Genomic DNA, 22,224 nt, shown 5'->3' on the forward strand with positions numbered 1-22,224 from the left:
GGATTCCATTATCCAATTTCCTTTATGGGAAATCCCTGATAACCATCAAAAACCATCAGAACCAACCGCCCGCCACCTCCTTTTGGGACCCCATTGAAGTTGCCAAAAGAGTTTAAAAACGTCGAATTATGAAGTGAATTTAAACGGGGGTGATGCAACGACCATTAATGACCATTAATGACCATTAATGACCATTAATGACCATTAATGACCATTAATGACAATGTCAGTTTTGCCAAATTTCAAATACTGACATTAATGGTCATGTTTTTTTCCGCACTTCCTGGAACAAGAAGGACGGACACGAGGACCACTTAGAACCTACCTAAAGTTAATTAACAATAAGTAGACGGTACTTTACGTCTTGGAAGGGGATGAAAAGTTAATTTTACAAACTTTCTCAAACACTCATATTACCACATATTACAACTAACCCAATTATACCATAACAATTAATGAAGATCGCTATTTAAGCTCTATTTAAGAAAGAGATTTATACCAATGATAACATCAAGCATCAAGGTACCGAGCAAGATTTAATTCCGATGAATGTTCTCTCAATCTAAACTTATTATTGAACCATCCTGGGTCTTCACCCAACACTGGGAAGATATATCGTGCTCAATACAGATCGCCACCGCAGGTCTTCTCTCTCCCGATCGAGCATTTCCTTTTCTTTGTGATGCTTTAGATGTCTTAACAGATATAGAAAGCCACTTTGCCCTGCACAACCGTGCGCCTTCTTTTTTCATCCTTGCCTGTTATGAGTATACCAGTTATTGTTCCACCAACTTGCACCTCTTGAGCGTTGCATAGCTCTGGTTCTGCTAAACCTTTACAGGACTGGGCGATACAACCCGATACTTGTATCCAAGGCAAGACCAAAAAATCTTTTCCTTCGGCTTTTCGCACCAAAGTTGGTCTTGCCTTGGTTACAATATTTGGTCACGGCAGACCGATAGTCTATCTCCTTCCCCCGAATTCTGACCTTAGTGGAGCTAACAACCAGCTCTTCGTCCTCATAATAAGAAAAATTGTCTTCACTCTCATGGTCTGATTCATCATCTGATTGTTGTTCACTACCATATGAGAGTGGAAATTGGAGACTCCGCCGTCTTTCAGAAATAACATTTCCATTATCACCTGAAAGATACAAACTTCTATAACTAGAAGAGGAAACAAAGAGTTCCTCTCCAATCTTTGGATCCTCTTTTTTAAGCTTTGGATAAGGTTACTCATCTTGACCGAAACCTCCAAAATCAACAGCAATCTTTTTCTCTGGATGTTTGCTCCACTCAGAACGAAAGAGTGTCTTCCACCGGGTATGAGCGGTTTTATTAACACTTGTACCACATTCAACATCAAGCGTATTCTCCACCTCTAATAGTCGGTTTGTAACGACCCGTGGCTTCAGGGAGTCTTGTAGAGTCGATTTGTGTGCGTCTACCCGGAGGTGCCGTCCAACCCTAATTCGAGCGAAGAGTTGTTCATTATGATCAGACGATAAAAACCACGGTATTACTGGTGCTTTGGGGTGATTACAAATCAAGTCGACAAAATACAAGACAAGGCCGTTAGCTGCGGTTATTAAGTCTTTGAAGCTTTCTCTAGTTATGAAGTTCTCGCTGGTATTGAATTTCTTCGAGTGTTCTCCCCACAGAGTGAGAGAACGTGAAAACAGTCCACGCATTTTCAGCTCTTTCTGAAACAGTCAGCGATTTGTCATAAAACGCTGCCAGGAGCAAAAACCCGGCCTTAAGATAGGCCGAGAGGCTCAGAAATCCTGCTTGTTTTAGAACATCCCATGTAGCCATTAGCTCTGCAGCACACTGCGGGTTTTGTCTATCAGAGTGCTGCAGAGTTGTAATAGGGGATACAGAGTCTCTGAATTCTTCACTTTCCGTAGCGAGTTTAAGAATCATCCCCCAGTTTTAGGGTGAACTTCGTGTCCTCGATCGAATCAGAATCGGCCATTATGATGAATCTAGTACTGAGGTAATGGAGACAGTTAACCAGTTTTTTCAACACATGACAGATGTCCTGCATGGGAACAGGGAAAGTCTCCTGTTTTGTTGAAGTAAAATACTGGCGGGTACTCCAACTTCGACAGTTCGCTCTGACAGCCAGATATTTCAAAATTTGAGATATCTTATGACCATTAATGACCATTAATGACCATTAATGACCATTAATGACCATTAATGACCATTAATGACAATGTCAGTTTCGGAAAAATCTCAAATACTGACATTAATGGTCGTTGCATTACCCCCATTTAAACACTTTCGTCAGAAAACGGCAGATTTACACCACAGTTTAGCTGCACAGTTTAGCTGTACCGTGCACACTAAAGCTACTAGTTTTTAATTCAGTATTTAATGACGTATGATGAATGTGAACTAGAACCGACCAGATATCCGGTACGGCTTTAATATCCGTTCCAGTCTAGTTTCCAATAACTTGACCGGACATTCAACCGGACATTCCTCCTAAAAAATTTTCATCAAAAATCCTGAAATGTATATATTTTGTCGTCTAAATCTTTGCAAAGGGACATCCAGTCTCTAGTCAGTGCCCTCGGTGAATTCATGGTAGCTTGTAATCTGTCAGCGAATGTTAAAGACCCGTTTATTTGAGACAAAGAAAGGAGTCAAAGCAGCTACCCAGATCAATGATAATCATAAAACAATCTTCATTCATGACCATTGCAAGCAGAGGGTTCCTACTTTATTGTGTCAAGCAAGTCCGTCGCTAACTCCCCTATACCAAGTATTAAAATTAGATACATTATCCCTTGGTGACAGGTTCCTAGTGTAATCTCATTAGTTTATAGCGACGCCACGAAAGTTTCAGAGCTGCTTTTTGGTTTTATTTCTAGAACAATCTATACATTCTTCAAATATACGTTCTGATTTTATTCCAACTCGTTTCTAGCTCTGCTCATACAGCATAGAACAACCAAGAACCTGGCCGCCTGGGTAGGGTTTATTACCCGATTAGTAAGTAGCTGTTTATTATGAAGTATATTAGAAGTGCTTTGAGCTCTCGGCATGTGTTCAGATAAAGGACGTGAGCCGGGTCCGAAAGGGCTGGTTCTAGTAATCTCGTATCAAATACTTTGGCCATGAGATTGATATCTCCAGTGGTTCTAGTTGTCGGGGGATATGTAATGATGGTTCCCAGTTGTCGGAGCCTGATTGGATTTCCCAAGCTTGCATGTTAATTAGTTAACTAGGTAAAATGAAAGGTTCCCAGTTTTCCGTCAGCCCATCAGTGACCTACTGCACTGCTCGCACAACATATCAATCAGTGACTGCTGCTCGCAAAGCAGAAAATTTGTTGAAATTTGAGGGCATGAAGTATGAACACATTAGTTGGACATTCTTTATTTTGCTCCTCAAATTGTGCTTCTCAAATTTTCCCTTCTGAAACAACCCGGGGTTTCAGGTTCCCGGGGCACAATACCCGGCCAATACTTGGGGATAAATTAGATTAGAATCTGCCGTTAGCCAATAACCAAGGGGGGGTGGAACCGGGCACCCGGTTCTTCATAGTGTTAAAATACTCCTTAGCTTTTTTTCTGATTTGCGAAGGGCGAGGCCGTTTAATTAAAGGGGGATGTATCAGGGCCTTACTGCGAACAAGAACTTCTACCTTCCAGAATTCAACAGTTTTTAGGGGCCAGGTTGGGTGGGACATTACCACCGGAAAACTTGTTTTAAGCTGCATCCAGCTGAGGGGACCAGCTTCGCTGCTTCTCGCTAGCTAGACGGGGGGTAGGGGGGGACGCGCAAACTTTAATACGCCAGCCAAGGGAGGAGGAGAAAGCGTTAACCAATTTTACACCGCTCCTAAGGTCGAGAATACCTGGTCAATAGGGTCAACTCTAAAAAAACCTTCGTGGCCCAATGCAAAGGATTTTGGGGGGGGAACTAACCGGCATGGAGGTGCCTGCCCCCCCCCCCCCCCCCCCCCCCCCCCCCCCACCAACCCCCCCCCCCCCCCCACCCCCCCCCCCCCCCCCCCCACAGCTCCAAAAACATCTACAATATTTTATTTGGTAGTAGTGTTACGGTTGTGTCCAGTTAAAATTATAACTTACTGGGGAAATCACTCGTTCGGACTATGAAGTTTAAATAGCTTGTATGTTGTGGTGGCCTTTTTTGTGAAGACTCCTATCTTAATTCGGGGGCGAAACAAAGTATTATCAGTTTCTGCAGGTTGGTTTTTATAGCCTTTTAGCATTTACTGGGGCTCGTGTTTTCAAGGGGGCGGAGCGATTTATGAGGAATAACAAATCGGAATCACAACACGGGCCCATTGGGAGCAACTTCCTAGATTATTCTGGGAAAAAAATATCGAAAAAACATTTGTGGGGTCCGAAACACCCGGCGCAATTAAAAAAAGTGTCCGCCATTCCTGGTTTGGGGAAACGGGTTTTCACGTTCTCGTTTGTCTTTGGGAGGTTTTGGGAAACCCGCGGGTTACGTGTTACCCAATCCACATTTTTATTACTTATCTGATTGTTTAGTGTGTTTATCCAATTTTGCTGTTGTACTGCATAGGGGGGATGACATTTATTATAGGAAGAAATCACATGTCAATTGATAGATTATTTTTGACCACTTAACTTAAGAACTTGAAATAGGCCCTTTTTAATTCTGTAACGTCGGGGCGGTAATAGGGATAAACAGTACGGCAATTAAATTATTGACGGGCCCCTTCCCAGGGACAAAAATGACTCCGGAACCTGTTTTTTAATTGATTTGTAGTCCTTGTGTACTTTGTAGGATTTATTTCTTTAAAGGGGGGGAGGGGGGGGTTCACCTGATTTTTTTTGGGGGTTAAACTTATGGGTTTCGAGGATAGCAAGGTGGGAACCAAAACAAACTGGACGCCCTGTAGGGGAACCAATAACTTTTTTGAGGGGGGTTTCCGGACCCCCAAACCGCCCAAACGGGTCCCCGCGCGGGGGAAGCCCGTGGCCCATATTTTTCTGGTCCAAAAATTTCAGCCCAAATTAGGCCAAATTACCTTGAAAAATTGACCAAAAAACCCCAGATTTGAGGTTGTGCGCTTCTTGTAGCTAGGTGGTTCCCTTTTTGAAAATCCTCGTATTTTGAATTTTTGTTTTCATCAAGTTTAGGGACAATAAAAATGGACTGGGAGTTATAAGGCTAAAAAACTGTTATTGCCCCCTTATTTGGGCTTACGCACTAAAATTTGATCGATATTTTGGCCCATAAAATTTGTCCAAATCAATATTTTTGAATGGAAAAACATAATCTTTATATAGGAAAGGTAAGCCTAAATACTACCACCATTTTCTCTATGTTTATCAAGCCTCTAATTATCTTTACCGAACTGTGGACTTCTGTCTGTTTCAAAATTAAATCGGCCAAATAAATAAGATCCAAAAAAAATTCGCCCATATCTTCAGGTTTCGCAGTTTTTTTCGCAAAACTGGTACTTTCGCCTCAAAACAATAGATAAAAACTTCAAATTAGGGGTTTCCAATATGTTTTTCATGGGGAAATTTTCAGAAATTTTCAAACTTAGGGAATTTGTCTTCATTTGGACCTTAAGGTTTTGGGGACAGTATTTTTGAGTTTAGGGCCTTTAAAAAAAAAAATTTGTGGCGTGGCAAAACTTCCAAAATGTGCACCTGGCACTTAAATTCTTTTTAGGGAATTTGGCCGCCCAACTGTTTTTATAATAAGGCGGTAAGTTTTCGCTTCAGATTTCTGTGCCCAAAAAACTTAAGGTCATGAAGTTACAATGCTGTACCGTTGGATTCTGAAAAAATTTCATGAAAAAAAAAATTATGATTTTGGAAAACCCTAATTGAGGTGCGATTGTTTGGAGCGATAGGTCTTGTTTTTGGCAAATATTCGCGAACTGAGATATGGGCGATTTTTTGTTTTTTATTTATTTTTTGCGGATTGTTTTTGAACAACCAACAAGAATCCACGTTAGGGTAATAGTTCTCGAGCTGGATAATTCATCGAGGAATGGTGAATAGTTTTTAGGACTTTACCTTTCGATATTGTTAGTTTAGTTATCATTCCAAAAAAAATATTGATATGTGGGACCATTTTTTTTGGGCCAAAATCGATCCAAAATTTTAGTTCTTTTGTGCGTAGGCCCAATATGGGTATTATAGTTTGTTAGCTTCAATTATTAATACTCAGTCAATTTTTTGTTCCATCTTGATGAAAATTTTTCTCATTATACGAATTTTGGGGACCTAACCAGCACAAACGTTAAGAGCACCTAAAAATCTGGGGGGTTTTTGGGCATTTTCAGGGTTATTTGGGCTAAAAATTGGGGTCCTGATTTGGACCAAAAATTATGGGCGTGGTTCCCCCCGGCCCGGGGGGCCCCACCGGTTGGCGGTGGCGGGTCCGGGGAAACCACCACTTCAATAAAGTTTTGTTTTCATTGTTCCTAGGTTTTGTTGGGTGCATACTGCTATCTCGGAACACAGTTTCACAAAAAAAAATCCGGGTGAACCCCCCCCCCCCCCCCCCCCCCCCCACCCCCCCCCCCCCCCCCCCCCCCCTTAATATTACAGTGAACGTTAATTCGTGTATTGAGGCGTAAATTTTATGTATAGTAATCTGGAGCGTTTAATTTAAGCCACTCATTTACCGTTTTATTGGATAAAATAAATATTCGGGGGGGAAAAAATGGAACATTTGAAACAATTTGGTATTTTTTTCAAAAGAATTTTAATATTACAAGCTTGTAAATTGTTCGTTACTTATCCGACTGTTGTATTGTACGTTATTTAACCCACGGTTTAACGTAAACGTTTTTTCTCCCTCGTTGGGCCAGGAAGCTGTCGGTTCGTGGGGGAGTATTTGCTTTTTCCTGGGATTCTTGTTATCTTGAAGTGATACTTATGGCTTTAATGCCATTTTCTCATTGCTCTTGATATCAAGGAATTATACATTTGTCAGTAGAAATTTTGGTTAGCCGACTAGTTGTTTGAAACGTAGGAGGTAGGATTTTTTGTGTGGGTTGGCCCTTACTAATTGCTGTGGGGCACAAAACGCCAAGGCTTCTTCAAGAAGGTGGTTACCATTAGTATTAGTAATAAACACTACCATCGTAACTCTACCAGCAGTAACACTACCATCGTCACCACCAAAGTAAACCATAGTATTTCAAAATTCCTTCTTTTTTACAATAATTAGGAATGGCAAGGGCACTTAGAACATTTTTTTTAATCCAATATAAGGGATGTTGGTGGCGTAGGCTGTCTTGAGGCTTTAGGAATAGATTTAGTGAGGAGTGAAATCTAAAAAACATTCCATGGGATTTCAACGTGATTGGCAGGGGGGTCCCAGGAGCAAGGGGGGGGGGGCGTAACACTGTTTCATCCATATTTCCAGTTGGAAGGTTACAAGGATAAAACAGTCAGGGATGGGTAGGGTCATTAACGGGAGTAACACTTGGAAGTGGGGGAAACAAACAAAAGCTGTTAAAACAAATCCAGGGGAAAACTGTTTGGTGAGACCAGCGGAAAGGGGTACGCGATGTGAGGCGGACTTTTAGTGGGGAAGGCGGGGACCAGGAAGTGATGTGTTACAGGGTTCAAACAGTGAAGGCAGTTATATGAGGGTGTAAATTACAGGTCGTTTTGGGTCGGGTGGGAGAATAAACTGGTGGTGGGACGGATTGGTATTTACCTTTAATCAGGGATAATACAATACATTCTATTAAAAACACACCTTGATACTTGGGCCGGACGAAAGTCATTGGAAAAAGTGAAAATAAGAAAGGATCCCTTTATAAATTTGCGGTGGTGTTTCCTTCGAAACATAAGCCTTAATGTTATCGGAACTTTTGTCTCAAAATTTCAGGAAATTTAAAATCCGAGCGGAAGAGTAACACAGATAAAATAATATATAACAACACAAACACTGGTTTAAAATGAATAGGGTTTTCTAATAATTGGTCTTACCTTTTTACTGTTTTGGAATGGGTTGCAAGTTGGGAATGGAATTGAGAAAGCTAACTTGTACCAGGGGGGGACTCCCAGTTTCCCTGGAAACTTATAGTGGTGAAACTTCAAACCACTCTGGTATTTTCCAGGGTGCTGTTCCATATCAAAATTTTTTTCCGCAAGGAAGGTTTTAATGAGCAACAGTTAATGAAATGAGACAACACTGTTTGAAATTTTTTGGTAACGTTTCGGTTAGTGTTTTAACATTGGTGCCAGTCACCATGGGTAACAACTTTATTTATCGTTTACCTTGCCAATGGTAAACAACTAAAAATTATAGGGTGCCAGAGTGTTACTCTGGTCAAGGGTTTAAAGATAACAAAAATTTCAACACTTCCATAATAAATTAACTGTAACCATCCCCAAATTTATTTCGTTCTTGAAAAGTTGAAAACAAACTTTGTTAGAGTTAAGATTACGGTAAGCTTTTATTAAACTTCAGATTGGGGATGTCAGCTTCCAAGGCTACGGTGGTTGTTGGGGATAGGGTTACTACGGACATGGATAACGGAGCACTTCCATCTTACCACTATCCCAGAAAAACAGGATTCAGCCAGGCAGGAAAGGCGGGGGGGTGATGTGGATTACGGTTTTTTCCCAGGGATTGACTTCTCGGCTCTTTCCGTCCGGGTTAGACGTTACCTTTTCAGCGGTCCCCTCCCCCACATATGGCTATAGGGCTATTTGCACTTTCTATTGGACCCCCGCCTTCCACACCGATGGGCCTTCCTTGGGGGACATTTTCATGTCTGGACCAATCTCTTCAAATTCCCCTAACTAAGCTAACACTTGCCCACTTGCGAATGGAATTGAAATAATTACGCATTTGATTTCGAGTTCTCAGGATCGGAGTTTAGGGAAGCGAACTGTGCATAAAGCTTGGGGAGGCCTTGGTGTGACTGCGTTCGAGGGAAGGCCCACCACTGATACAGCCAGCCGATTTCTACAGGACCATATTTCCATTACTACGGTAAAGTTTTATTAGTAGTAGTTATTGATTATGAAACTTTATAGAAATAAAAGAAAGGCATGTGGTTTTGAACCGAGTTCGTAGTAAAGGGGTTTAGCACTGATCCTTTTCACTCGGAGGAGCAATGAGGCCATTAGTTTGGTCCCCACTACGGTGTCACTATAATTATGTTCTGGATATTTATTTATCCTTTTACCAAATCGAGTAAGACCAAGGGGCAAAACAGTTTTCAATAAAAAGTAAAACTGTGACTGTCTAAATCCAGGGAGGAGCCAAAAAAAAGGATTTATTACTTTCTTAATTTTACTTACTCCAATACACTAGTCAGTTTAGTGATAATTTAATTAAACCACCTAGTACTTTTAAAATTATATTTCATTTTAGAGGGATAAGGGGCAGGTTAACAAAAAAAAACAGCTCGCTGGTTTACAGACCGCAACTATTTCTTTTTATAGAAAACAGGTTTAACCCAAACAGCTGACAGAAGTAAAATGCACAGAGTCTGATAGCAGTTTATAAGTCTCCGGGGGAGGATGGGTACACTCTTAGTGAGGGTAACTTTGCGGACGGTTCCCAAGGCAGCTTTGCAGACGGTTCCCAAGGCAACTTGGGGGAAGGTTCCCAAAAAAACAACAGTGTTAACTGTTGTGCTGGTGATAAAAAGCAAACAAGATACAACCTTCAAGTTTTCTCGTCAAACAAGGGGAATGATAGAAAGATTTCCGCTGTTCATTTGAAATTCTTCAGTAAGGTTTTTAAAAGAACCTTTTCATTTTACAAGTCGCCCGTAATCCTAGAATAAATAATCAAACTTGCTATCTCTATAATATGCTATGGTTTTCTTGATGAATATTACTTATCTCAGCTGTCAGCTCAATACCCAAGACAGTGGTACCCACTACAGATCAGGAGTTAACGTGCACGATAAGAGGACTATACTATGGTGGACCAGCAGTAACTGTAGTCTGGAAGGATCCAACTGAAGCGCAACTCTCGGAGACAGACACCACACACTATTCCTTCAGTCAGGGAGTAGTTAATGGAAGTGGGACACAGTCAGCAGTGCTGACTGTAAAGACCACTAAGCTGGCTAGTTACCATGGTGACCAGTCCCTCTCTTACAAGTGCTCAGTAACCTCGGCACTGTACTCAACCTCTCCTGCTTCACTGGACCTGGATATAGTGGCTAACCTTCTCTCAACAGGTAATGTCCACTACTACACCAGCTAGTTCAGTGATTGAGTTGACATTACGATGATAACCCGGGATACAATAACTTTTCAAAATTTGTTGAGCATTTTAAAATCCATCATTGGCTTGATTTCTTGCCCCACTAAAGGTTCTAAACACACCCCACAGTTTGCAGTGAGCTACCCTCGACCTGGACACTGATCACAACATCTGCACAACTACCAGTGATACAAGGCACACATATCTATCTGAGGTGTAGAGATAACAACATGGTACAAGCAGGGGACCGCAGAGTGGAGTGTTACCATGGTAACTACTTCCAGTCCTCACAGACACCTCACTGTTTCTACACGCCAGGTTATTATAATACATTGTGTAAATCACGTAACAGTTTCTTACGACTTAACACTACCATTTTAGTTATTGACTAACTTATCAGGACACTGTTCTAACCCTATGTCACCATGGTAACAATTAATATCACCATGGTAACACTTATTTTCAACATGGTAACACTCAATATCACCATGGTAACACCCAATATCACCATGGTAACACTCAATATCACCATGGTAACACTCAATATCACCATGGTAACACTTATTTTCAACATGGTAACACTCAATATCACAGTATGACGTGTACTGCACGGTCACAGGGCTGTACTTGTGCAGTGCATGTTCATACTGTGATCCACTTGTAATATCACGTTAAACACACTTAATAAATCACGCCTATAAAACACATGGTGAAGTGTTGAAGTTAGTGTACTCACGTCGTTGATAAGACCGTCACCGCTGATACATTCGACGAAGGGAAGCTTGTGTCTCATTCCGACTGGAGAGGAAAAGGTGATGTTAGCCAGGGGCAAGTTAGGGTGAGATTTAGTAGAAGTTGTAAAGTTCAACAATTTCCTATATTCTTTTAGTTTATCATTATTTTAACACTTTCTAACAGAGAATGGTAAGTTAACTAATAATCACAAAGTAAATTTGTTCACAAAAGATAAAACAAATTATTAAAACGATGCAATTCTTTTTTTTCTAATTTCACAACTTATTAATAAAAGCAAAGTATAACTGACCTCATAATCGTTGAAGTCGTGAGCAGGGGTGATCTTAACGCAGCCTGTACCAAACTCCATGTCTACAAAGGAGTCCCAACACTATTGGGAGCTCAATTTTGGGCGTGGCGCTGGAGCCGATTTTACTAATTTTGATAGGATTGTGATAGAGTCTTTGGATTAGAGTGCAAAAAGAACCGCAATTGGCATATTTTATATATGATTACGAAGAAACATATGCCTTAAAGTGCTTTACTTTTACAGTTATTGGCGGAAAAAACTGATTTTCGGTTATGAAAATCTATGCAAAAATATGGGTTTGTGGTACATTGAGCTATGAAGGCCCTTAGAGATTTTTGAATGGAGTGCAAATTGTGACAGAAGGCCATGTTTATATAAACTTATGAAGCAACATGCACCTTAAAATGCTTACTGTTCGAGATATCTTGGAGGAACTGTGCACAAAATAGAGCAATTTGGTTATATCAGCTTTTTTGCTCCGTTCTATGTTAATAACTCGCATGCATATGCGGCTTCGTTTAAGTATAGAAGTCTCTACGGACCTTCAGGAGCAAGGTGGTCAGTTACGTTATTTGGGGTCTATATGGGCGTGGCCCTCCTGGGTTTTGCCCAAGGTTAAAAAAAATGTCTCCACCGAAAATCGTTTATCATTCCTTTGGGAAGTTCTGTGCAAAGTTTCGTGCGGTATCTGAAAATTTGCAGGCACAATGTCCATAAATGATGGACTAGAATCTTCACAGTCTGACATATGTATGCATTATTAGCATTGAATAAGTAAGGGGAAAAGTGGCATTCCGTTGGATTCGAATGTTCACAAGCGATTTCTCAACGGAATATGGTGTTAGGACACCCTAACGAACATAATTAGACGTGTGCCAATTTTGTATCTCACGGAAACACCACTTTTACCACTTTTTACCACCTTTGTACCCCTTTTTGGTTTGCCAATATCTTTAGTTGTGAACATCTTGAAGGCTGCAAATTAACCTAGATGTTTATCTTATCAAGGAGTAAAACTTTTGTATCAAAATTTGTTACATCGGGGACAATCAGCTAATTGGATAATTACCCAATTAGTTAATCACCAAAAAAAGTGAAATTTTTTATGCTTAAATGATTTAAATCGTTTGAATCACGGAGAAATGTAGTTTTTAGAAAACTTCAAAAATTTTTTCACTTAAAATTTTTTTTCGAGACTTGAAAAAAAAAGTTTGAAAAATTGAACTATTTTTTTCCGCAAAAGTGATCGAATTGCATTGAAACGTGGATAAAAATGCCTTGCAGAAAAATTCGAAGATTTTTAGAATTGGAATATAAAATCATCAATATTTGAAGTTGGAGTTCAGTAATCTCGACATTATTTTAGTAATTAGAATAGCTTAGCGGAAAGGGCTGGGACCTGGAAAAAGTTACCACCACAATATTAGAGTTGTAACTAATTACATACAGCTTTATCAAATTCCCATAAAGAGAAAACAGCACAAAAGGACCATTTAAGATCGAACCGATTTTTACCTGCGTATAATCATTTTATTGATTTCAATGATCACAACCTCTGTCATCTTGCCAATCTATACCGGGTATCATGAATGTACCGACCTCTTATTTACCTCTATAATTAGACCAAGTTGTGCAAGAAATGCGATTTCTCACAGGGTTTCTTTAAACTGTGCACTTTTTGTCACTCTCGAAAACTCGCAAGAGGCCTGGTATTATAGGGGGGGGGGGGGGGGGGGGTATAGGATGCGCCAGTGTGTAATATACTTGGCTTCTGAAGGTCGTAGAGTAGAGATCAAAGTAGGCTTAAACGAAGCCGCATATGCTGTTATATAAGTGTTATGATATAACACATTGCCTAAAATCCTTACTTTTCGAGGAAATCGCCAAAAAACCATTTTGGGCGTGGCGCTGAGCCGATGTTACTAACTTTTGATAGGATTGTGATAGAGTCTTTGGATAGAGTGCAAAAGAACCGAATTGGCATATTATATTGACTTACGAGAAACATATGCCTTTAAAGTGCTTAACTTTTACAGTTATTGGCGAAAAACTGATTTCGGTTCCAGTAAATCATGCAAAAAATATGGGTATGTGGTACATCTGAGCAATGAAGCTTAGAGAGTTTGAATGAGTCGCTAATGGTGCAGAATGGCCATGTGATTTATACAAACTTCGTATGAATCAACATTGCACCCTAAAATGCTTACCTTTTCGAGTGATTTGGAGGAATTGTGCACAAATATAGAGCAAAATTGGTTATATCAGCCATTTTTTGCCTCCCGTTCTCTGTTAATAACTCGCATGCATATGCGGCTTCGTTAAGCCTATTTTGAAGTCTCTTACGACCTTCAGAAGCAAGGGGTCTCAGTTACGTTATTGGGTCAATATGGGCGTGTGGACCCCCCTCCTGGTTTTTGCCAAGGTAAAAAAATGTCTCCAACCGATATCGTTTTTTCATTACCTTTGGGAAGTTCTGTGCAAAGTTTCGTGGGTATCTGAAAATTTGCCAGGACAATTCGTCCATAAATGACTGGACTAGAATCTTCACAGTCATGAACATAATGTATGCATTTTTAGCATGATAGTAAGGGGAAAAGTGGATTCCGTTGGATTCGAATGTTCACAAGGATTCTCAACGGAATATGGTACGTTAGGACCCCTACGAACATAGTTAGGCTTGTTGTCAATTTTGTATCTCAACGGGAAACACACTTTAACCACTTTTTAACACTTTGTACCACCTTTCTGGTTTGCCAACTATCTTAGTGTGACATCATAGAAAGGCTGCAAATTAACCTAGAAAGTTTTTCTTATCAAGGAGTAAACTTTGTATATCAAAAAGTTTTTACACGGACAATCAGCTAATTGGATAATTACCAATAGTTAATCAACCAAAAAAAGTGAAAATTTTTTTTTGGCTTAAAATGATTTTTTAAATCGTTTGGATTGAAACACGGAGAAAATGTTGTCTTGTAGAAAAAACTTCAAAAATTTTTCACTGAAAAATTTTTTTTTCGAGACTTGAAAAAAAAGTTTGAAAATTGAAAAATATTTTTTTCCGCAAAAGTGATCGTAATTGCATGAAACGTGGTAAAAATGCTTGCAGAAAAATTTTCGTAGATTTTTAGATTGAAGGAATACTAAAATCATCAATATTTGAAGTTGGAGTTCAGTAAATCTGACATTATTTTAGTAATTAGGAATAGCTAGCGGAAAGGGTGGACCCTGAAAAGGTTAAACACACAATATTAGAGTTCGTAACTAATTACAATCGCTTTATCAAATTCCACTAAAAGAAACTCAGCACAAAAGGACCATTAAGATCGAACCGATTTTACTGCCTGTTACTACATTTTATTGGATTTCAATGATCTAACCTCTGTCAATCTTACAATCTATACCGGGTATCGAATGTACCGGACCTCTTATTTACTCTATATTAGACCCAGTTTGTGCAAGAATGCGATTTTCTCACAGGGGTTTCTTGTAATAAACTGTGCAACTTTTTGTCACTCTCGCAACTCGCAAGAGGGCCTGGTATATAGGGGGGAGGGGGGGGGGGGTATAGGAAGCGAGTTGAGTGGCGTGTAAATATACCTTGCTTTTGAAGGGTCGTAGAGACTTCTAAAATAGGCTTACCGAGCCGCATATGCATGTTTATTTAAGAGTTATTGATCAACACATTGCCTAAATCCTTTACTTTCGAGAAATCGCCAAAAACCATTTTCGGGCGTGGCGCTGAGCGAATTTTACTAACTTTTGATAGATTGTGATTAGAGTATTTGATTAGAGTGCAAAGAACCGCATTGGATTATTTTTATATGACTTAGAAAGAAACATATGCATTAAAGTGCTTACTTTTACAGTATTGGCGAAATAAACTGATTTTCGGTTCATGAAAATCATGCAAAATATGGGTATGTGGTACATTGAGCTTATGAAGGCCTTAGGATTTTTGATGAGTGCAATTGTGCAGACAATGGCCATGTTTATATACATCTTATGAAGCAACATGCACCATAAAATGCTTACTTTCGAGTTATTGTGAGGAAATGTGCACAAAATAGAGCTAATTTGGTGATATCAGCCATTTTTGGCCTCCGTTCTATGTTAATAACTCGCAATGCATATGCGGCTTCGGTTAAGCCTATTTTGAAGTCTCTACGACCTCAGAAGCAGGGGTCAGTTACGTTTATTATGGTCCAATATGGGCGTGGCCCTCTGGGTTTTGCCCAAGGTAACAAAAATGTCTCCAACCGAAAATCGCTTTATTCATACCTTGGGAAGTTCTGTGCAAAGTTTCGTGGGTATCTGAAATTTGCAAGGCACATGTCCATAAATGACTGGGACTAAGAATCTTCACAGTCATGACATAATGTATGCATTATTAGTTGAATAGTAAGGGGAAAAGTGGCATCTCCGATTGGATTCGAATGTTCACACGGATTTCTCAACGGAATATGGTAGTTAGGACCCCTACGACAAATTAGACTTGTTGCCAATTTTGTATCTCAACGGAAAACACACGCTTTTACCACTTTTTACCACCTTTGTACAACTCTTTCTGGTTTGCCAAATATCTTTGTTGTGACATCATTAGAAGCTGCAAAATTACCTAGGAATGTTTATCTATCAAGGAGTAAAACTTTTGTATCAAAGTTTTTTACATCAGGACAATCAGCTAATTGGATAATTACCAAATAGTTAATCACCATAAAAAGTGAAAATTTTTTATTGGCTTAAAATGATTTAATCGTTTTGAAAACACGGAGAAATGTAGTGGGTTTTTTAGAAAAATACTTCAAATATTTTTCACTTTAAAATTTCTTTTTTCGAGACTTGAAAAAAAAAAGTTTGAACAATTTTGAAAATATTTTTTTCGCCAAAAGTGATCGAATTGCATGAAACGTGGATAAAAATGGCATTGCAGAAAAATTTCGAAGTTTTTTAAGATTGAGGAATACCTAAAATCATCAATATTTGAAGTTGGTGGTTTCAGTAAATACTCGACCATATTTTAGTTAATTAGAATAGCTTAGCGGAAGGGCTGGGACTGAAATAGGGTTAACACACAATATTAGAGTTTCGTAATTAATTACAATCAGCTTTATCAAATTCCACAAAAGAAACAGCACAAAAGGACCATTTAAGATCGAACGATTTTACCTGCTGTATATCTTTTTATTGTTTTCAATGTTCAAACCTCCTGTCAATCTCTGCCAATCTATACCGGGTATCTGAATGATACCGGACTCATCTTTTACCTCTATATTAGACCCAGTGTGCAAGAAATGCGATTTCTCACAGGGGTTTCTTTAAACTGTGCACTTTTTTGTCACTCTCGCAACTCGCAAGAGGCCTGGTATTATAGGGGGGGGGCGGGGGGGGGGTATAGGAAGCGAGTGTAAATATACCTTGCTCTGAGGTCGTAGAGACTTCAAATAGGCTTAAACGAAGCGCATATGCCAAGTTTATATTAGAGTTTATTGATCAAAACATGCCTAAAAATCTTCTTTTCGAGAACTCGCCAAAAACCATTTTGGCGTGGCGCTGAGCCCGATTTTACTAACTTTTGATAGGATTGTGATAGAGTTTTGGATAGAGTGCAAAAGAACAGCAGAATTGGCATATTTATATATGACTTACGAAGAAGAAACAAATGCCTTAAAAGTGCTTACTTTTACAGTTATAGCGAAGAATAAAACTGATTTTCGGTTCAGTAAATCATGCAAAAATATGGGTATGTGGTACATGAGCTATGAAGGCCTTAGTGATTTTTGAATGAGTGCAAATTGTGCAGACATGGCCATGTTTTTATACACTTATGAAGCAACATGCACCCTAAATGCTTACTTTTCGAGTTATTTGAAGGTAATGTGCACAAATAGAGGCTAATTGGTTATATCAGCCATTTTTGCCTCCCGTTCTATTGTTAATAACTCGCATGCATATGCGGATTCGTTTTAAGCAATATTTGAAGTCTCTACGACCTTCTAGAAGCACGGGGGTCAGTTACGTTATTGGGTAATATGGGCGTGGCCCTCCTGGGTTTTGCCCACCCAGGGTAAAAAAAATGTCCTCCAACCGAAAATCGTTATTTCATACCTTTGAGGAAGTTCTGTGCAAAGTTTCGTGGGTATCTGAAATTTTGCAGGCCACATGTCCATAAATGGACTGGATCTTAAGGAATCTTCCTGTCATGATAATGTATGCATATTAGATGAATAGTAGGGGAAAGTGGCATTCCGTTGGTTTCGGAATGTTCACAAGGATTTCTCAACGGAATATGGTAGTTAGTTAGGACCCCTACGAATACATAATTAGACTGGTTGCCAATTTTGTTTATCTCAAGGAAACACCCTTTTACCATTTTTTTCCATTGTTACCACCTTTCTGGTTTGCCAAATATCTTTAGTTGTGAACATCATAGAAGGCTGCCAAATTAACCTGAATGTTTATCTTATCAAGGAGTAAAAAAACTTTTGTATCAAAAGTTTTACATCGGACAATCTGCTATTGGTATAATTACAATTAGGTAATCACAAAAAATGTGAAAATTTTTTATTGGTTTAAATGATTTAATTTTTTTTAAAATCGTTTTTTGAAACACGGAGGAATGTAGAGTATGTAGTTTTTAGAAAAACTTCAAAAATTTTTAACTTAAAAATTTTTTTTCGTGACTTGAAAAAAAAGTTTGAAAATTTGAAAATATTGTTTTCCGCCAAAAGTGAGCGAATTGCATGAAACGTGGATAAAAATGCTTGCAGAAAAATTCGAAGATTTTTAGATTGAGGAATACTAAAATCATCAATTTTGAAGTTGGAGTTCAGTAAATCTCGAAATTTTTAGTAATTTGGAATAGCTTTGCGGAAAGGGCTGGACCCTGAAAAGGTTAACCACACAATATTAGAGTTCGTAACTAATTAAAATAACATGCTTTATCAGATTCCACATAATAGATACAGCACAAAAGGACCATTTAAGATCGAACCGGTTTTACCTGCTGTACTATCATTTATTGTTTTCAATGATACAAAACCTCTGTCAATCTTGCCAATTATACGCGGTTCTGAATGTACCGGACCTCATTATTTACTCTATTAATTAGACCCAGTTGTGCATGAAATTGCGATAAATACGCGTTTTCTCAAGGGTTTCTTTAAACTGTGCACTTTTTGTCACTCTCGCAACTCGCAAGAGGCCTGGTATTATTAAGGGGGGGGGGGGGGGGGGTATACGAAGCGAGTGTAAATATACCTTGCTTATGAAGGTCGTAGAGAACTTCAAAATTAGGCTTAACGAAGCCGACATTATGCATGTTTATATAAGAGCTATTGATCAACACATTGCCAAACTCCTTTCTTTTCGAGAACTTCGCCAAAAACATTTTGGGCGTGGCGACTGAGCGATTTTACTAACTTTCTTGATAGGATTGTGATAGGCGTCTTTGGATAGAGTGCAAAAGAACCGCAATTTGGCATATTTATTTACCTGACTTACGAAGAGAACATTATGCCTTAAAGTGACTTCTTTTTACAGTTATTGGCGTACGGAAAAAAACTCGATTTTCGGTTCCAGAAATCATGCAAAATATGGGTATGTGTACATTGAGCTATGAAGGCCTTAGAGATTTTTGATGAGTGAAAATTGTGCAGATTTGGGCCATGTTTATTATACAACTTATATGAAGCAACATGCACCCTAAATTGCTTACTTTTCGAGTTATTTGGAGGGAATGTGAACAAATAGAGCAAAAATTGGTTATGATCAGCCATTTTTGCCTCCCCGTTCTATGTTGTTAATAACTCGCTTGCATATGCGGCTTCGTTTAAGCCTATTTTGAAGTCTCTACGACCTTCAGAAGCAAGGGGTCTGTTACGTTATGGGTCAATATGGGCGTGGCCCTCCTGGGTTTTGCCCAATGTAAAAAAATGTCTCCAACCGAAAATCGTTTATTCATACCTTTGGGAATTTCTGTGCAAAGTTTCGTTGGGTATCTGAAAATTTTGCAGGCACATGTCCATACAGATGACTGGACTAAGAATCTTCACAGTCATGACATAATTGTTGCATTATTAGCATGACTAGTAAGGGGAAAAAAAGTGGCATTTTTCCGTTGGATTCGATGTTCACAAGGATTTCTCAACGGGATATGGTAGTTTGGACCCCTACGTACAAATTGACTTGTTGCAAATTTTGTTATCTAACGGAAACACCACTTTACACTTTTTACCACCTTTGTACCACCTTTTCTGGTTTTTGCCAAATATCTTTAGTTGTGAACATCATAGAAGGCTGCAAATTAAATTCACCTAGAATGTTTATCTTATCAAGGGAGTAAAACTTTTGTTCTATCAAAAGTTTTTCTCGGACAATCAGCTAATGGATAATTACCAATTAAGTTAAGCACCAAAAATAAGTGAAAATTTTTTAATTGGCTTAAAATGATTTAAATCGTTTGAAACACGGAGAAAGTAGTAGTTTTTAGAAAACTTTCAAAAATTTTTCACTTAAAATTTTCTTTCGAGACTTGAAAAAAAAAAGTATGAAAATTTGAAAATATTTTTTTCGCCATCCATAAGTGATCGAATTGCATGAAACGTGCGATAAAAATGCCTTGCAAGAAAAATTTCGAAGATTTTTAGATTGAGGATTCTAAAAATCATAAATTTTTGAAGTTGGAGTTCAGTAAATCTCGCATATTTAGTAATTAGGAATAGCTTAGCCGGAAAAGGCTGGACTGAAAAAAAGGTTAACCACACAATATTAGAGTTTCGTAACTAAATTACATTACAGCTTTATCAAAATCCACATAAGAAGCACAAAAAGGACCCATTTAGATCGACAACCGATTTTACTGGCTGTAAAAAACTTTTTATTTCCATTTTTATTGATTTCAAATGATCAAATACCTCTGTCAATCTTGCCAAAATCTATACGGGTATCTGAATGTACCGGAACTCTTATTTACCTCTATAATTAGACCTGTTGTGCAAGAATGCGATTTCTCACAGGGGTGGTTCTATTAAACGTGCACTTTTTGTCCACTCTCGCAACTCGCAAGAGGCCGGTATTATAGGTGGGGGGGGGGGGCGGGGTATGAGGAGCGAGTGTAATTAACCTTGCTTTCTGAAGGTCGTAGGAAGACTTCAAAATAGGCTTAAACGAAAGCCGCATATGTGTTTATATAAGAGTCTATTGATCAATACACATTGCCTAAAATCCTTACTTTTCGAGAAAGAAAATTCGCCAAAACCCATTTTGGGCGTGGCGATGAGCGAATATTTTACTAATTTTGATAGGATTGTGATAGGTCTTTGGAGATAGAGTGCAAAAGAACCGCAATGGCATATGTAATATAAGACTTACGATGAAAACATATGCCCTTAAAGTGCTTCTTTTACAGTTATTCAGGCGAAAAATGATTTTCGGTTCCTGAAATCATTGCAAAATATGGGTATGTGGTAACATTGAGCTATGAAGGGATTAGAGATTTTTGATTGAGTGCAAATTGTGCAGAATGGCCATGTTTATATACACTTATGAAGCACATGCACCTAAAAATGCTTACTTTTGAGTTATTGGAGGAAGGAAATTGTGCACAAAATAGAGCAAAATTGGTTATATCAGCCTTTTTTGCCTCCCGTTTCTTATGTTAATTACTCGCATGCCCCCCCCCCCCCATATGCGGCTTTCGTTTAAGCTATTTTGAAGTCTCTACGACCTTTAGAAAGCAAGGGAGTCGTTACGTTATTGGGTCAATATGGGCGTGGCCCTCCTGGGTTTTTGCAAGGTAAAAAACATGTCTACAACCGAAAATCGTTGTATTCATACCTTTGGGAAGTTCTGTGCAAAGTTTCGTGGGTATCTGAAATTTGCAGGCACATGTCCATAAATGACTGGACTAGAACTCTTCACAGTCAGGACATAATGTAAGCATTATTAGCATGAATAGTAAGGGGAAAGTGGCATTCCGTTGGATTCGAATGTCACACTAGGATTTCTCAACGGCATATGGTTGTTAGGACCCTACGACATAAATTAGATTGTTTGCCAATTTTGTATCTCAACGGAAACACACTTTTTACCACTTTTTACCACCTTTGTACCACCTTTTGGTTTGCCAAATATCTTTTGTTTGTGAACATCATAGAAGGCTGCAAATTAACCTGAATGTTTATCTTATCAAGGAGTAAATCTTTTGTTTCAAAATGTTTTTACATCGGACAATCAGCTAAATGGATAATTACCAATTAGTTAATCACCCAAAAAAAAGTGAAAAAATTTTTTATTGGCTTTAAATGATTTAAATCGTTTGAAAACAGAGAAATGTAGTTTTTAGAAAAAACTTCAAAAATTTTTCATTTAAATTTTTTTTTCGAGAATTGAAAAAAAAGTTGAATTTGAAAATATTTTTTTCCGCCAAAAGTGATCGAATTGCATGAAACGTGGTTATAAATGCCTTGCGAAAAAATTCAGAAGATTTTTAGATTGAGGAATACTAAAATCTCAATATTGAAGTTGGGTTCAGTAATCTCGACTATTTTAGTAATTAGGGAATAGCTTAGCGGAAAGGGGCTGACCTGAAAAAGGTTAACCACACAATATTAGAGTTTCGTAACTAATTAAAATACAGGCTTTATCACAATTCCACTAAGAAGAAACAGCACAAAAGGACCATTTAAGATCGAACGTCTTTTACCTCTGTACTATCATTTATTGATTTCAATGATCAAAACCTCTCGTCAATCTTGCCAATCTTTACCGGGTAATCTGAATGTACGGACCCTGATTTACCCTCGTTATAATTAGACCAGTTCTGTGCAAGAAATGCGATTTCTCACAGGGGTTTTTTAAACTGGGCACTTTTTGTCACTCTCGAACTCGCAAGAGGCGGGTATATAGGGTGGGGGGGGGGGGGGTATAGGAAGCGAGTGTAATATACCTTGCTTCTGAAGTGTCGTAGTG

At 38.7% G+C, this 22,224-nt stretch overlaps 1 protein-coding gene across 1 annotated transcript in view; it reads right to left on the bottom strand.

The window, feature by feature from the left end:
• The window catches only part of LOC134822990 (uncharacterized), a 189,748-nt gene that overhangs the window by 15,272 nt on the left and 152,252 nt on the right, over positions 1-22,224 (bottom strand). The window lies entirely within an intron of this gene.

The sequence above is a fragment of the Bolinopsis microptera genome, chromosome 11 (genome assembly GCF_026151205.1).
Source record: "Bolinopsis microptera isolate Bmic1 chromosome 11, MBARI_Bmic_1.0, whole genome shotgun sequence".
Lineage (NCBI taxonomy): Eukaryota > Metazoa > Ctenophora > Tentaculata > Lobata > Bolinopsidae > Bolinopsis > Bolinopsis microptera.